Raw genomic sequence first — 19,005 nt, 5'->3', positions numbered from 1 at the left:
CTAGGCTAGGGGAAATAGTTACCTTGAAGAAAAAGCAACAGCAGAATACAGACATGAGACTTCAGCTCCAGTCCCAACATCTAGGAGAGAAAGGAGGTGACTGAGCTTCCTGTCGTTTCAGAGATTTGAGAGTATAGTCATCATTCTAGGTGTTTAACAACCAGAATAGCACAAAGATTGGCCAATTAGAAGAGATAGCCAATCAGAGCAACCGATCATTCTGGAGTGTGTGTTGGCTAAATAACAGATTGGACAGAATGCAGTGATGCCTGATTTCCATTCGAGAATTCATGGTGGCAGAAGCCTTGTGTATGCATTTCACTGGACAGTGTCAAGAGAGGAATAAAATAAATGAGCTAAGGCATGAGAAGGCATAAGATACCTCTTTGGGTTTCTCTCAGGCTTCCAGCCATATGGTGACAGCTGGAAGTGTGCAGCCCCAAGGGGGCTTAGAAGTGGCTGAGAGGCCCAATGAACTCTAAGAAGCTTGAACCCATGTTAGGAGCTCAGGCAGTAGCAGAAGTCATGGGCATAACGTCCAATTTCCAAAGGGTAGGCAAGACAATTTAAATAGCAGCTGATGCCAGCAGAGAATAGAGAATGCCTATTGACCACACACCCGCACACCCTGTCAAACCCTCTCTGAAATTTCTGCGTCATTCAGGGGAGAAAATAGAGAAAGGCAGAGTCTTATAATTGCCCAAGTTTGGACTTAAAATAGCTGAGCAATAGTTTTACTATGTTCTTGGGAACAAGTACAAATTACTTGTATTTGATCAGGTTTTGTTCATTTAGACAGCATTGTGGATTTGTGATAAACATTACATTTATGTACTGATAAATAAGGATGTACTTTACCCACTGGGTGCCTAATCAGGTGTGCGTGTGCGCTGGTGCTTATGCACTTGTTTATAAAACCCAGGTGTCAGCTGAGGGGCCCACATCTCTTTGCAGCTCTAATTAAATCTGCTCCCTTGCTGTCCACTGTGCGGTGAGACTGCATTTCTGTTCCAGCCTCTCCAGAAAATACACAAGAAGTAGGACGCCGCTCTGCTAGAGCAGCACATTTCTGCATCAGTGGTTTCAGACATTGGAAGTGGTAGAGATGTCCTGTGGGATGGAACTCTCATGTGTAAAAAATGGTGAAAGCAGGGTCACCCTGACTAAGCAGAGAAGAGGGACCAGGAAGCAACTCGGGGCATCTGTCTGGAGTATCTTCATGGAATAAGAACATAAAGAATGTAAAGAACATAATTTTGAAAACCATTGCTCTATCCGTGCCACTGGATATGTTACAGAGAGTGTATTAATGGGTGGGGGTGCTATCAATCTTAAAGGCCTAGGTTTAATTCCAAATGGAATGGGAAATTTGTGCATAGAATGTTTCTAATTATGTCCCTTGGGCTTATAACTTCACCTGAGTCCTTCCCTTGCTGGATTTAAAGGAGAAGTGAAAGTTTTACTCTGGCATATGCGGACCATCCTGTCAGCTCTCTCAGAAGAACTTGCCATATTTCACTCATTCATGTATTCATGTACTCATTCACTCATGCAACATATGATTATGCTTTCACCAAGTACCAGGCATAGTGCTTAGAAACAGTTTCCCGGCTCTCTTGACCATGACATCCTTACATGAATCCTTGGGACTATAAGTGCTTTTGCCTTTTCAAGAGCAGAACAAGCTGAGAATGTTTGGGTATGTTTCTGTTGTTCAGTTGCTAAGTCATGTCCGACTCTTTGCGATCCCATGGGCTGCAACATGCCAGACTGCTCTGTCCTTCTCTGTCACCCAGAGTTTGCTTAAATTCATGTCCATTGAGTCAGTGATGCATGCAAAGAGGCTTGTGTAAATCAGTGAAGCTATGAGCCATGCTTTGCAGGGCCACCGGAGAAAGATGAGTCATAGTGGAGAGTTCTGACAAAACGTGGTCGACTGGAGAAGGGAATGGCAAACCGCTCTAGTATTCTTGCTGCAAGAACCACATAACAGTATGAAAAGGCGAAAAGTGGATGTGCTTCTAACAGTGTTTAAATTCTTGAAGCTCTTAGGGCATTTAGTCCCTTTTGGAAAGATAAACCGGAAAACTCAGAATATCTAGAGCTTGTGTAGGTTATCACGTTCACATAAAGAAGGATTCTGGTCTAAAAACACAGGGACACAAGGATTATATCACTGATCAAAACAGGTAGGCCAGCAGAGACCCTCAAAAGCATTTCTCTTTGCTGATTAATTGGATCATATGCTATTTAAAAATGCAACCATGCCCTAGACCTAGACTCCTGGGTAAATTGTGATGAATTGTGCATAAGTATCTTTAAAAATATCTGGCACTTTATGTGTATCAAGTTATACACATAGTTAGATTGACTATTTTCTGCTGGGTTCATTATGAAATGAGGAGTCTGTCCCATCTCCACCTTCTTATCTTTCAGTATTTGGGCTTCATTTTATTTCCATATCTTTAAATCATCTTATTTTCCTTTTTGTTGATTTTTCACTTTATGCATTATCCAGCCTAAAAGCCTCTAATTTTCTTTAACCACCACTGCACTCCAGCCATGTACAGTACTTTCTGTCTCTCTATACAGTTATATCACAACCCTACTTAAACACCTATTCAGTGTTTACATGATTCGATCATGTAAAGTCTTTTCACCTCTGAGGCATATTGTTTACTATGATTTACTTTCCCCTTCTTCTGCACTCTGTCATGTGTGTTCTCTGCTTACTTTCCTATATGTTTATCGCCAGTTCATCTCAAAATTCTCCGTGATTTATCTAAATCTCCTCTCCTCTGGTTATGTTCAAGTGCATCAACACATCCGTCTGTCTTATCTTCCTGGGGATGTTCTTCCAGAGCCCTCCTGGTCTATCCTCTTGGGACAGGACTCTCTTTGTACCTGATGCATCTGGGAAACCTTCTTCATCATCAGAAGGTCTCTTCACCATCATCTTAAGTTGGAGCCTGTTTCCTGGATTCTATCTCTTCTCTCTTCTTGTTATTTTCCCTTGTGTTTATAGAGTACTGTTTAAAATATAGTCCTGAAAAAGGGCACATATCTGAAAATACCTTAGATCTACCCTCACATTTCAGTAAGAATTTAGTTGGATGTGTAATTTCACATTGGAAAAAATAATTTTCCTTGGAAAACTGTAAACATTGCTCTAATGTGATACTACTGGCAAAAGTTTTGTTGACGAGTTCAGAGTTATTTATGATTCCTGTTGTTTGTTATTTTTTCTTTCTGGAGGTCTTACATTTTCTTTTGAGAATTATCCCCAGTATCCTGAAATTTCACAGTGAAGAACTTTGGTGTCCATTGTACTGGGCATTACATATATCTTTCAATCTGAAAACTCATGCCCATCAGGAAATCTGAAGGACAGTCTAGAAACTCATTTCCTTCCCATCAATATTTCTTGTTCTCTCTTTGTAGGACTTCTGTCTATTATTTGGATGCTAGACCTCCTGGACTGGTCATTTTTATGCTCTGGGCTTATTTCCCATTCATGATTTTATCTCTCAGAGTCCCAAGTATCTTATCCTTAGTAGTTGCTCTGCAAATGATGGCTCAGTCAGACAAAACTGAAGGAGTCCATATTAAGAAAATTCTCTCCTGCTGGGATGCCCTCCTTCTCTACTTCTGTATCATATTTTTGACATTCTGACACTCTGCCTTTCCTCCAAGATCTGAGCTGTGTCCTCTCCTGATTCTTCTACTATTTCCCCACGGTACTTCAGTGCATCTATTATTTACCTATGTGTTATATGTTTTAGTGCTTATATGGATTCTATATGAGCTTAGATTGCAAACTCTTGAAAGGCAGGGACCTAGTCATATATCTTTGTGTACCACCTACTACCCACATATTATCTCAAAAATCTAACTCAGTGCCCACCACTGCCTAGTTCTTAATAAATGTCTGTTGAGTGAATACATAAATGAAAGAAAGTGATGAAATGATGTATTTTATAAATCAGGTCACAGAAATTCCAGGTAGCTAAGGAATGACTTCAGCCAGTGAACAACCATGACCCCCAACGGCTATAGATTAAAAAGAAAAACTGTTTAATTTCAACCAAGAAAGAATGCAGAAAAAATAGGCCTATAAAATATGATGAAAGATAGGGCCTCAAAGTTATTATTTCTGAGTTTCAAAACATAGCAGCAGCAGTTATTTTAAAAAGCCAGTTGAAAGCTTAGCTAAGAAGGTGAAAGATCTGTACTGTGAAAACTATAAAACACTGATGAAGAAAATTGAAGATGACACAAATAAATGAAAAGATATCTGATGATCCTGGATTGGAAGAATAAGTATTGTTAAAATATCCATACAACCCAAAAAAATCTATAGATTTAATTCAATCTCTATCAAAATACCCATTACATTTTTCACAGAACTAGAATAAATAGTCCTAAAATTTACATGATGGTGGTGGTTTAGTCACTAAGTCATGTCCAACTCTTGGGACCCCGTGGACTGTAGCCCACCAGGCTCCTCTGTCCATGGGATTGCTATTTCCTTCTCCAGGGGATCTTCCCAACCCAGGAATTGAACCCAGGTCTCCTGCATTGCAGGCAGATTCTTTACTGACTGAGCTACGAGGGAAGCCCCAGAAAACCCTGAATAGCTGAAGCAGTCTTAAGAAAAAGGAACGTAGCTGGAGGTAAGTTGCTCCCTGACTTTAGACTAAACTACAAAGCCACAGTAATTAAAGCAATTTGGAAGGACAAGTTACTGAATGAAAGAAAGTATTTGCAAATGATATGACCAGTAAGGGGTTAATATCCAAAATATATATATATAAGCTTATACAACTCATATCTAAAAAAACTCAATTGAAAAATGAGCAGAGGACCCAAACAGATATTTTTCCAATGAGGACATTCAAATGGCTAACAGGCACATGAAAAGATGCTCAATATTGTTGATTATTAGAGAAACGCAAAATAAAACCACAATGAGATATCACCTCACACCTGCCAAACATCAGAAAGCCTACAAATAACAAATGTTGGAAAGAATGTGGAGAAAAGGGAACCTTTGTACGCTGTTGGTGGGAATGTAAATTGGTACAGCCACAATGGAAAGTGTTATAGAGATTCCTCAAAAAAACAACATAGAACTACCATACGATTCAATAATTCTACTTCTGGGTTAATAGACCAAAAAAAAAAAACATCTAAAAACATCTAAAAACACTAAAAAAAACATCTAAAAACACTTATTTTGAAAATATATAGGGACCCCAATGTTCAAAGCTGCATGTTGAGATATAAAAGCAACCCAGTGTCCATCAACAGATGACTGGATAAAGAAGACGTGGTATATATACACAACGGAATACTATTCAACCATGAAAGAGAATGAAATTCTGTGATTTGCAACAAGATGATGGACCTGGAGGTCCATGTGAGATATGCCTGGTGAAATAAGTTAGGCAGATAAGGACAAATACTCTAGGTTATCACTTATGTCAGATCTAAAAAAAATAGCATAAATGAATATATATGACAAAACATAAACAGAGTCACAGACATAGAGAACAAACCACTGGTTACCAGAGAGGAGAGGGAAGGCATGGGGGGCAAGATAAGGGTATGGGATTAAGAGATACAATTACCATATATAAAACAAATAACTACCACATATAAAATAAATAAGCAACAAGATCATATTGTGCAGCATATGGAAGTATAGTTATTGTTTTATAATAACTTTAAATGGAATATAATCTGTAAAAATTTTGAATCACTATGCTATACACCTGAAACTAATATCACACTGTGAACCAACTGTATTTCAATTAAAACAAAGTTAAATGCCAGTTGAGTAATTATTTTTCCCCATCATGTATATACATAAATCTAATTTTAATCCTATTTGGCATTGATTCAGGCAGAGTTATTCATTGTATTTGAGGAGAATATATAATCAGTAAGGTTATATATATATATATATAAAATCTCGCCTGGAAAATCCCATGGATGGAGGAGCCTGGTGGGCTGCAGTCCATGGGGTCACTCAGAGTTGGACACAACTGAGCGACTTCACTTTCACTTTTCCCTTTCATGCATTGGAGAAGGAAATGGCACCCCACTCCTGTTCTTGCCTGGAGAATCCCAGGGACTGGGGAGCCTGGTGGGCTGCCGTCTATGGGGTCGCACAGAGTCAGACACCACTGAAGCGACTTAGCAGCAGCAGCATGTGTGGTAAACCTTAACAGAGTTCTAGAGAGGACTGTAAGTAAACTGTGAATTTTAATTTTATTTAAGGGAATAGAATTGCTTTATGAAATAAAGGATGGAACAGTGTGAAAAAGAAAATGGCTATCCTGGCTCTGTCACAGTACTGTGTCAGTGTAGCTACAAGAGATATTTTGGGCATCACCATAAAGCACTGTTGCGGGAGATCCAAGTGTGATTTTTCTGCTGACTATGACAGGCTTCCCTACTAGCTCAGACAGTAAAGAATCTGCCTGCAGTGCGGGAGAACTGGGTTCGATCCCTGGGTTGGGAAGATCCCCTGGAGAAGGAAATGGCAACCCACTCCAATACCCTTGCCTGGAAAATGCCATGGATGGAGGAGCCTGGTAGGCTACAGTCCATGGAATTGCAAAGAGTTGGACATGACTGATCAACTTCACTTTATGACAGTGCGAGCTGAGGTCTGAATGTGTAATTGTTTCCAGAGTGTACATGGGGTGTGATTCATTGACCTTTCAGCTAAGTAGACGCAATCAAAAGTGGTATATTGATTTAATCAGAAGAAAGACTTTGTCAGCAAGTAAAAGCCTTAAACCTAAAAATAATTCTTAAGTATGCAAAAACATCCCTGAAACACAAATGGGCAGAGCACTGCATCTGTTGGCTCACACCAGAACTGTGTCCGTGCTGCCAAAGGGAGAATTCAGGAAATCATCAAGGTGAAGCCAGACAGTAAAAAAAAAAAAAAATCAAAATGCAAACTGGCTTTCCTTAGGTTCTGCTGAGCAGGACTTCTTATCTGAAATGCCTACATAATTTTTTCAAGATTTATCTCTAATTTGTATCCATGGAAATGCTTTTTTGACTTTGTCTAATTCTTCAGATATAATTTTTTCTTGCTTAGCTATTATATAAGGCTTTGGAGCCTTTGAAGCCTATCCATCTGGTATCCTAAAAATAGCTCCATATTGTTGCAACCCTACTATGTGACAACCATCATATATGTATACCTCATTAGTCCTGATAACATCTCTAAGAGAAAGATTTTATCAGACCCATATTACAGACAAGGAAACCCAAGCCAGAGAGATTAAATAATCTGGCCAAGGTCATGAAACCAGTGAGTTTCTAAGTAAATATTGGAACATGGGCCCAAAGTTAATCCCCTTTAAAATGCTATATTGCTACATTCATGTCATTATAATATAAAAGAGGTGTTGGTTATTGGTTCACTGTCAGCAGATGCAGCACTGTGATTTTATTATCCAGGAGATCAGCCATTTTACTGTGCACAAATTTTTGCAACCAAAAGATGCAATGTTGTGGATGGCTGGCAGAGGCAGGGATAGAACTGTAGTTGTCAAGTTGGCAGTTATGGGGTTTATGACCAATTCCCTATGTGTTGGGCCTAGTGGGACACACAGAATACTGAAACATCCAGCCCTCTTCCTTGGTAAGCTAAACAGACATTGTTTCTTTGAAAAATTCCCTCGTTCCCCAAGCATTTCACCAGTGGCAGTTGAAATGACTTTAGGTGGGCCACTGACCCCTAAATTAAATAATATTGAATCTCAAAGAGAGATGTATTCCCTTTTCTGTCTTTCCAGGGACCATCAAGAAGAATGGCTCAGCTTGATGCTAGCATGCTTTTTAAAACTCCTGCTAATCTCTTTTGCCAATGAAGTGAAAGCAGGTATTTGATTCAGAGGCTTTGGCAAGCAATAGAGCATTTATTTTATTAGTAGCTTCTATTTAGAACAGTTGATGTTGTGACAGTGATATAAATTGTCCATTCTAAATGAATTCAGGCTAAAAAGTGAGTCAAATGAAGTAATGATATTTTATAAAATAATAATACAGACACATGGTGATAATACATGTTAAAAAAAAATAGTACAGTTATATGGCAAAATAGCCAACCCAGAACCTGAGTGACTGAAATACAACCTGAAGAGAATAGGCAGGGTCTCAGACAGCCCATCCTGCAGCAGGTCCTGAATTAGACTCTGCTCCAGCTCAGTCGCAGGGCGAAGATGTCCCCAACTTCTTCTACAAAGATGAACAAGTAGGAAGTCCTTTTTTACAGAAGAGAAATTGTGCATTAAAAAAAAAAATTAATCGTGTAAGCCTTGCTCGCGATAATTAGGTGCTGTCATAAATAGAGTGACCAATCAGTGACTTTTGTTCTAGGTAAACTATAAATAACCTCTGGAAATGAGATGAAGTTGTTTATAAAAAGATAACATAACGAACCTTGACTTCAAAGTTCTACTAATTAAGAGCTTCATTTGAAGGGATGAAACCAGAATATGAAGGTAATACATGTCACAAGAAGCAGCCTGCCAATGCAGGAGGTGCAGGTTTGATCCTTAAGTTGGGAAAATCCCCTGGAGCAGGAAATAGCTATTCACTCCAGTACTCTTGCCTGGAAAATTCCACGGACAGAGGAGTCTGGCAGGCTACAGTTCATGGGGTTGCAAAGAGTCAGACATGACTGAGCACGCACACAACTAAGCAACTGAGGATGTTGTCGTAACTAAAGAACTAAAGACCTTCTTTAGTACAAATTCTCTCCCTTAGGATGCAAATATGGGGAACTTAATGATGGTCCTCCTACCCAGCATTAGCTGAGAATGTACATGCCATGTAAAGCAAACATCCTAGATCCCAACTTGGTGGTTTGATCCCGTCATCTGGCTTTAAACACCTTCTCCGTGCTGATCCTCCTGTGTCAGCTCCATCAGGGTGAGATTCTGTCTCTCTGCCGCGAGACCGTACGGTAAACAGTCCTGAATATGTGCTGACTGAATCAATGCAGGCTGCCACTTAAGCTCCTGATTCCCTATAATCATCCCAGGAAGAAATTGTCCCACAGTGTTTTGCACTCTTCCCCAGTCTCTAAAATAGACTCTCCAGAGCACGACATGATGTTACCTCCATGTATCAGGGTTGTCACTAGGAGAATTGAATAACTAAGGCATAGCAACACAAACACTGGCCTTCTCAGGTGCTGTGAGCCTCAGGAAGTTGGTTCCCTCACCAGCCCATGTGGATAAACCTTCCAGACTTTTGCCACTGCCTTTTAATATTTTTCTTTCTCTACCATCAATGGCAGATAGATGGGGAAACAGTGGAAACAGTGGCTGACTTTATTTTTCTGGGCTCCAAAATCACTGCAGATGGTGATTGCAGCCATGAAGTTAAAAGAGGCTTACTCCTTGGAAGAAAAGTTATGACCAACCTAGACAGCATATTAAAAAGCAGAGACATTATTTTGCCAACAAAGGTCCATCTAGTCAAGGCTATGGCTTTTCCAGTGGTCATGCATGGATGTGAGAGTTGGACTATAAAGAAAGCTGAGCGCTGAAGAATTGATGCTTTTGAACTGTGGTGTTGGAGAGGACTCTTGAGAGTCCCTTGGACTGCAAGGAGATCCAACCAGTCCATCCTAAAGGGGGTCAGTCCTGGGTGTTCATTGGAGGGACTGATGTAGAGGCTGAAACTCCAATACTTTGGCCACCTGATGCGAAGAGTTGACTCATTGGAAAAGACCCTGATGCTGGGAAAGATTGAGGCAGGAGGAGAAGGGGATGACAGAGGATGAGATGGTTGGATGACATCATCGACTTGATAGACATGGGTTTGGGTGGACTCTGGGAGTTGGCGATGGACAGGGAGGACTGGCGTGCTGTGATTCATGGGGTCACAAAGAGTCAGACACGACTGAGCGATTGAACTGAACCATTATTATAAGACTGTCAGGTATCATTATTTTTCACTGTCAAAGTACCTGACTTCAACAGCTTTCTTTAAAACTTCTAGAATGGCTGCTTCTAGATAACTAAGCTTATTAGAACTCTGGGATATGTAACTATTCAATATAAATAAATAAAACAATGATCACAGTCATGAAATTAAAAAAGACACTTGCTCCTTGGAAACAAAGCTATAACAAACCTGAAAGTGAAAGTCACTCAGTCGTGTCTGACTCTTTGCGACCCCATGGACTGTATAGTCCATGGAATTGTCCAGACCAGAATACTGGAGTGGGTAGCCTTTCCCTTCTCCAGGGGATCTTCCCAACCCAGGGATAGAACCCAGGTCTCTCTCATTGCAGGCAGATTCTTTACCGACTGAGCTATGAGGGAAGCCTGTAACAAACCTAGACGGCATATTAAAAAGAAGAGAAATCCTTTGGCCAAGAAGGGTCCATATAGTCAAAACTATGGTTTTACCAGTAGTCCTGTATTGATGTGAGTTGGACCATGAAAAAGGCTGAGCACTGAAGAATTGCTGCTTTTGAACTTTTGTGTTGGAGAAGACTCTTGAGAGTCCCTTGGACTTCCAGGAGATCAAACCAGTCAATCCTAAAGGAAATCCACCCTATATTCATTGGAAGGACTGATGCTGAAACTCCAATACTTTGGCCACCTGATGCGAGGAGCTGACTCATTAGAAAAGACCCTGATGCTGGGAAAGATTGAAGGCAGGAGGAGAAGGGGATGACAGAGGATGAGATAGTTGGATGGCATCACTGACTCAACGGACATGAGTTTGAGCAAGCTATGGAAGACGGTGAAGGCAGGGAAGCCTGGTGTGCTGCAGTCCATGGGGTCCCAAGGGGTTGGACACAACTTAGCAACTGAACAACAATAATATGTATATAAGCACACACATAGGCACACATACATACATATATACTACTTCTGGTTGGACCGCAGTGCTCTGGAGAAGCAGGGGAAAGCTTTTTCATGACATGATTAGGAGAGTGTGGCATGAACTTAATATGTGGGCTTTGTGACATTTGTTTTAGCTGCTGAGAACCATTTTCTTTTCTTCTTCATTCCCTGTTGTGATCAGTCTAGTTGGAGTTTCCAGATAAATAACTGCTGAACAAGTAGGGTGCTGGTATAAACATTAAATTAAGTACAGCCTAATAATATTTTGAAGCTCATTCATTTTTTTACAGCTTGAATTTAAGCATGTGCCAAGTGATTTCCCAAGGTGAAAAGTGAAAGTGAAAGTGTTAATCGCTCAGTCGTTTCCAACTCTTTGTGACCCCATGAATCTCCATGCAAGAATACTGGAGTGGGTTTCCATGCCCTTCTCCAGGGGATCTTCCTGACCCAGGGGATCAAATCCAAGTCTCCTGCACTGCAGACAGATTTCCTAAGGTCGAATCTGTTTTACCCAAGTGCATCCTTTCAGAGGTAACGACGTCTTCACATTCCAGCCTCCATGAGTTCTACTGATTCATGTCAGTGCGCCACAGATAATTTATTCTGTCAAATAAAAGTTTGGTTTACTATTAAAATATAAATACACCTCCACCAAGAAAGGTAACATTAACTCCCACTAGTGAGTATAGTTTAACATGAAAACATTCCATATCCCTTCTTGAAAGCAACTTTTGATGATGATGATGGACTTGCCAAGTGGGCCTCAGGGCTTTTGACCTTATTCTCCCTACCTGGCACAGTCTTCTCCTGGATGTTCACATGAGTTGTTCCCTCACCTTTCTTCTGGTTTTTGCTCAGATGTCACTTTGTCAGTGAGGCCTGCCCTAAACACTTCACAGGAGCAGCACGCAGCCCCCTTATCCTACTCTATTTTTCCCATAACATTTGTCACTGTCTTCCTACTTATTTGTTTATTAACTTAATATCTGTCACCCTGTACTAGAATTTAAACTCCAAGGGAATTGAGACTTAATTTTGGAAACTTTTATATTGCCAGTGCCCAGAATAGTACTTGGCACTGTAGGTTCTCAATAAATGTCTGTGAATGGATGAATGATTGGAAGATACAGGATGATCTAGAAATATCTCAGCCGGACTTGGAACATCATGGAAGGCTTCTTGGAAGAGGCCATATTTAATGTTAGCTCTGAAGGATAACTAAGAGATGTTGGGCTGTAGAGGGATGACGAGTTTGTGTGTGTGTGTGTGTGTGTGTGTGTGTGTGTGTGAACACCTAGAGGCAAATGAAAGCATGATAGCTCCAAGGATCTGAGAGAAGTTTCTATATGGTTGTAGTAAAAAATGAAGGAAATGAGACAAAAATGAGTCATTAAGAATTGGTACTGTGGGATACTGGGTTATTCGTACTGTTATAAGATCATAGGAATGTTGGGCTATTATTGGCAGATCTTCTAATTTTTCAAGAGAAACCGGATTTTGAAAGATTGCCTCAAATTTATAAAATGCTATAGAGACTAAATAAAACATCCATATATCAGGTATAGCTCCTGACAATTCCTTTTACCCTCTGCCCTCCACAGTAACATACATATTTCTGGCCCTCCTTAAACTCTCCTCCAACCACGCTTGCAAATGTATATTTAATTCTTCCTGAACCCAAATCCCAGCCTATGACTTATGCATTGTCTTTCAAACTCAACATGTGTTCCTACCCACACAACTTTGTACAAGTGGGTCCCTTAGAATTCCTGACCCTCCTATCTTTCACGTTTCCTTTACGGGACCAGAAGGTTCCTTGTTCCCCCTGAACTCGGAGTGGATCAGTTACTGTCTTCCATTTGGAAGCCACCCCTCCCAGCAAAGCTATTCTGCTGGGACATGCACCTGATAAAGCCCACCTAGGCAGGAAGGCGGGCTTCTTTGTGCTGGGTTTACATCTCATTGGTGCAGGTTTCATTTGGGCTTTGAAACTTTATGCATTTCGTCTTTCTTATATTGATGACTTTGCCGTGGAAAATAGATTTAAAATCATATATATATATATATATATATATATATATGTATATATATATATATATATTTACATGAAAGGAGATTGTCAAGTCATGTTCCCTGTTTTCATGAACTAACAGCTTTTCCAGTCTCCTGTCACAGAATTATGGACCAAGGGCTGAATCTGTCCAGTCACCTATTCATATACAGTCTGAAAGCTAAGGATGGTCACTGCACTTTTAAATAGTTGAAACATCAAAAAAATAATAGTATTTTGTGGTGCATGAAAAGTTTATGAAATTCATATTTGTGTCCATTAACAAGCAGCTACACTTCCTTGATTAGGTGTTGTCTGGGATTACTTTTACACCACAGTAACAGAGTTGAGTAATTGCAAAAGACTGCAAGGAGATCCAACCAGTCCCTCCTAAAGCAGATCAGTCCTGGGTGTTCATTGGAAGGACTGATGCTGAAGCTGAAACTCCAATACTTTGGCCACCTCATGCGAAGCACTGACTCATTGGAAAAGACCCTAATGCTGGGAAAGATTGAGGGCAGGAGGAGCAGGGAAGGACAGAGGATGAGTTGGTTGGATGGCATCACTGACTCAATGGACGTGAGTTTGAGTAAACTCTGGGAGTTGGTGATGGACAGGGAGGCCTGGCATGCTATGGCCCACAGGGTCTCAAAGAGTCAGACGCAACTGAACAATTGAACTGAATTGCAAAAGATACCATATGGCCTACAAAAGCTAAAATATTTACTATCTCACCCTTTACAGAAGTTTAAATCTAGAGAAATAATTACTGGACTTTGGGATTTCCTGGATCAGTAAAATTAAAGAATAGGAGAGGAGAGGAAGCAAACACAGGGCCTGCCAACATTTAGTTTCTTACCAAGTGAAGACAGACAAATGCTGCTCTTATCACCAGAATTTAACAAAAGGAAGTGTATTATAGCACAAAGAAATGAGAATGAACATACTCATAGAATAAAGATAATATTGTGCATTTCAGAGCATGGGGCCTTAGAATTAAACCTAATTGGCTTGAGTCCAAGGTCCAGTTTCCTTTGAGTCCAAGGTCCAGTTTCCTTTGAGTCCAAGGTCCAGTTTCCTATATCTGTGGAAAATAGGTCTCATTACTTAGCCCTTTTAATCTTTAATTTCCTTAATTTAAAGGATGTCATAAAAATTTCAAGACTTAATCTTTTTAGTGTTATCTCAATAAAATGAAAGGTTTCTAGGTTATCATGTTATTTTCACTCAGCTCACATCCTCTGATCTCACCATACTGAGCATTCCCGTAGCATGGGGATATGTCCCATGTTTTGGCATTTAGTTTTCATCGCCTTTATTTGTACATTCCAGTAACAAATTAGTCTTAATATCCTCAAAGGCAGAGACTACAGTTTGTCATTTTTGGACCATTTTGGTGCCTAGTATAATACCAAAAATACAGTTAGTGCTCCTATACATGTACAGTTAGTCCCCTTGATGCAGCAGACTCCTGGCTCTCAACATCTCTTCTGCATTATCCAAAGAAAATACTGAGGTTGAGAAACAAATGTAGTCATAAGTCTTTTCTACTTACTAGAAATAGATGACTGTTCTCCAGGGCTGCTTAGCATGGTCCAGTGTTAGCAACACAATCATGGCAGAATACCTCCTTTTACTTCTTTTTATATAATTCATTTCTCCTATGGTCAGATAACTGAGCAGTTCCAGATGTTCAAGCTGGATTTAAAAAAGGCAGAGAAACCAGAGATCAAATTGCCAACCTCTGTTGGATCATCAAAGAATGAGGATAATTCCAGAAAAACATATTCTTTCACTTTATTGACTACGCCAAAGCCTTTGCCTGTGTGGGTCACAAAAACTGTGGGAAATTCTTAAAGAGATGGAAATATCAGACCACCTGACCTGCCTCCTGAGAAATCTGTATGCAGGTCAAGAAGCTACAGTTAGTACTAGACATGAAACAACGGACAGGTGCCAAATTGGGAAAGGATTTGTCAAGGCTGTATATTGTCACCTTGCTTATTTAACTTATATTCAGTGTACATCATACAAAATGCCTGACTGGAAGAAGCACAAACTGGAATCAAGATTGCAGGGAGAAATATCAATAACCTCAGATATGCAGACAGCACCACCCTTATGGCAGAAAGCGAAGAGGAACTAAAGATCCTTTTGATGAAAGTGAAAGAGGAGAGTAAAAATGCTGGCTTAAAATTCAACATTCAGAAAACTAAGATTGTGGCATCCAGTCCCATCACTTCATGGCATATATATGGGGAAACAATGGAAACAGTGACAAACTTTATTTTCTTGGGCTCCAAAATCACTGCAGATGATGACTGCAGCCAAGAAATTACAAGACACTTGCTCCTTGGAGGAAAAGCTATGGCTAACCTACATAGCATATTAAAAAGCAGAGACATTACTTTACTGACAAAGGTCCATATAGTCAAAACTGTGGTTTTTCCAGTAGCCATGTATGGATGCAAGAACTGGACCATAAAGAAAACTGAGAGCCAAAGAATTGATGCTTTTGAACTGTGGTGTTGGAGAAGATGCTTGAGAGTCCCTAGGACTGCAAGGAGATCCAACCAGTCCATCCTAAAGGAAATCAATCCTGAATATCCATTGGAAGGACTGATGCTGAAGCTCCAATACTTTGGCCACCTGATGTGAAGGAAGGACTCATTGGAAAAAATCCTGATGCTGGGAAAGATTGAAGGCAGGAGGTGGAGGGGACGGCAAAGGATGAGACGGTTGGTTGGCATCACCGACTTGATGGACATGAGTTGAGGAAGCCCCAGGAGTTGGTGATGGACAGGGAGGCCTGGCATGCTGCAGTCCATGGGGTTGCAAAGAGTTGGACACGACTGAGCAACTGAACTGAAACTGAATGGTCAGATGCTATAATATAGATCACAAGTTAAGGGACACTGCATATTAACCCATGTTTATGGCACAAATTGAGGTTCCTATCAAAATGGGTAACTGAGTTAATAAAGCCTGTGATTATTGAGAGGAAAATTAATATAGTAGTTGAAATATATAATTTCTGGCTTGGGAAAAATTGGCCATGATGGCTCTTTAAAAAAAAAAAAAAAAAAGTGAACTAATTACAGGATTCAGCTGCTTAAGCTTTAATTCGGCAGTAGACCAAAGAGCCCTCAGACTCCTGCGGAGCTTTCTCTCTCCATCTCTGCTGGAGCTAACCCTTCGACATAATTAAGAAATAATTTCAGAGTAGCCACACATGTAGGCAATCAGACCCAATATAAGAAACACCTGTTTTTACTTCAATTCTGGCCCGCTTACTAATAGGGCATATTTGTCTTGGGACATTGTGTTTGCTTGTGTAATTGTGCATAGCACATTTTCAGATTTGACCACAGAGGAGTCCTGGAAGCAGCTCTGAGTGAGTGTATCTGAGTAAGCAAGGCACAAAAAACTTTCCTCATCTTCTGTACACACAGACGTAAGCATAAGGGGGCCGTGTGCTACCCTCTGCCCACATCATGCAGGGCAAACAGGAAGCTGTCCGTGAACTGCTTTGGTCTCTCCAGACTTAGCAACCAGCCTCCTTTTGTTTGCTTAACAATTCCAGGCCCATTCAAGCAAAAGGGGTGGAAAATACACAGCAACGGTTAAACACTGAGAGTGCTGACATCAGACAAGTGGAAGAGGCTCTCTGATCCAGTGGGAGGACTCGTTTCAAGTGTTTGGAGTTTCAATATCATGCACTTTAACTACACTCTGACAGGGTGTTCTCATGACCTAGCTTGGAAGAAGGATGTTCTGAGAATCACAGAAGAAGGGGAAGAGTTGCTTGAGGGCATGGAGAACATAGAGATGGTAGAATTGCAAGAAGGATATGATCAGAGGAGAAATAAAACTCGGCTCCAAAGAGCCAGAGCAGAATGAAAAGTGGTGTCCAGTCGCCTTGTTTATGCCAGTGAATGGAAATGAAGTGGAGAACAAGGGCAATGGGATGGAAAAAGTCATGCTTGCAAAAAGTAGCTGCATATTCATGGTAAAAAGTATTTTTAGGCTTGAATTATCTCACATTTTCCTCAATTTTATACTTTGTTTTGTGGGTAGAAATATGTAAAAATATAAGCTATTTTCAGGACTTTTGTATAAACTGTGTGTTGTTAGACATAATTTCTTAGAAGTTTTATAGAGGTATAATTTGTACTGTAAAATTTATCCTTTGAAAGTGTACAGTTCAGTGGAGCTTTTTCATATATTCTCAGAGCTGTACAACTCACCACTTCCTAATTTTAGAACATTTCATCCCTCATCCCCCCCAAATCCCATGTCAGTAGGAGTCACTCTCTATTTCTGCCCCCAACCTCTTCAGCCACTAACCTGATTTCTGTCTCTGTGGATTTGCCTGTTGTAGACATTTAATAGAGATGGAATCATACAATGTGTAACCTTTTGTGTCTAGCTTCTTTGACCCATTATGACGTTTTCAAGATTCCTCCGTGTTGTAGCATAAATCATTACTTTGGGCCTAAATAATATTCTAGCATATGAATATCTCATATTTTATTTCTCTGTTCATCAGTTGATTGATGTTTGGATTGTTTCCATTTTTTTTGGCTATTGTGAATAGTACTACTTTGAGCATCCATGTGCAAGCTTTTGTGTGGATATACATTTTCAGTTATCTTGGGTACATAGAAGTGGAATTATTTGATCATGTGGTAACTATATGTTTAACTCTTTGAGAAACTACCCACTCTCTGAGATACCAATTTCTTAATAAAAATTTAAGAAGTCTGAATGAGCATCTTCCTAACATGCTTCCCAGTGCCAATATTCTGATAGTATGTTTGTTAGCATGATAACCCCTACCCATTGTGGTTCTGAATATTTCATTTCTGAGGAGGATGGTATGGTTGACACATGTATGTAGGAGCTTGATAACAATGAAAGTACCCAGTTTCATTCGTGAAGACAAAATACCATTTGACAACTGATATTTTTCTCTAAATTCGTTTGTGATTTGAAACTCAGCTTTATTTTCCTTTTGTATGTTGATGATACACAGTGAAATACTAGAATGAGCTGAGAAAAGTTTAAGAAAATGTCAAGTGTCCTTTCTGGTGAAATCAAAATCCTGTGGGTTGGTCACTTTTTGATTTAGGAAAGGTTATTATCATCGATTTTATCAGAGTCCCAAAGTGACTTTCAGAACACACTGTTCCTTGGGGGAACCATGTGGTAGGATGAACACCAGCCCTTTCTGAGTCCCTGGTCTTACCCAAGAGAGAAATCCAGTATTAATTCCTGCTCTTCTGGAAGTATTTTCTTGAAAATAACAAGCCTCCACTTAGAGAAAAGCTGTTACTCTGATTCTGTTCATTTATACTGATACTGGTTTATGTTAAAGGGGCATCCATATGGCTTTGTCAATCATAAATGCATTAGTGGAACATAGATAATAGTGCCTCAATTGAGCCTCATAGGTAAATTTCACTCCCGCAATCTTTGTGTTTCTCCTTCCTCTTTCACCTCCTCTATCCAAAGCAGAACTTTCCATCTCACTTCTCTTTTATTTTTCTTTATTTAACCTTCTATGATCACTTGACTTTTGTTTCACCTCCATCTCTTATTCTTTTTCAAACCTTTTAACCATTCTGTTTTAACATGAGGACTCAGAAGATGATAGTGAGAAAAGGGAGGAAAAAGTAGAAGAATGAAAAGGAAAATCTGGAGGAGGATGTAGAAGCAAAGATAACTGTGATTGGGGAGCATAGGTGAAAGGACAAGCTACTCAGAGAAACATTTGCTAATGTGTTATCTTATAAAAACATGATACATTTTCTGGAAAGGCAAGACTAGAGTGTTTAAAGAAAAAGTACCCAAGCTAGGCATCAGCACACTTTTCCCATCATTGCAAAAGAACTGCAGAAACATGCTATCTGACTTTTTAGTAAGCTCACTTCCTCTTTGAAATAGACAACTATAAACAAAGTATTTTCCTGGGTTATTTCTCTCCCATTGTTACTTGGGAACTCTTTTTGTTCAGCTGAAAATGACAGTATATACATACTGTCTCTGATGTATTTGTAGGTT

At 39.9% G+C, this 19,005-nt stretch overlaps 1 long non-coding RNA gene across 15 annotated transcripts in view; it reads left to right on the top strand.

Annotated features, from left to right (window-relative positions):
• LOC122439514 overlaps positions 1-19,005 on the top strand; it is a 517,062-nt gene that overhangs the window by 382,813 nt on the left and 115,244 nt on the right. For 2 of the 15 annotated variants that reach the window (XR_006268886.1, XR_006268893.1), the window contains one exon: positions 4,585-4,673. The exons of the other annotated variants lie outside the window; for them this stretch is intronic. This is a non-coding gene — a long non-coding RNA (uncharacterized LOC122439514). The remainder of the gene's footprint in view (positions 1-4,584; positions 4,674-19,005) is intronic. 15 annotated transcript variants of the gene reach the window in all.

Source organism: Cervus canadensis, chromosome 4, assembly GCF_019320065.1.
Source record: "Cervus canadensis isolate Bull #8, Minnesota chromosome 4, ASM1932006v1, whole genome shotgun sequence".
In the NCBI taxonomy this organism is placed as follows: domain Eukaryota; kingdom Metazoa; phylum Chordata; class Mammalia; order Artiodactyla; family Cervidae; genus Cervus; species Cervus canadensis.
Note: the sequence above shows the minus strand (reverse complement) of the source record. Positions and strands in the feature narration are given on the sequence as shown.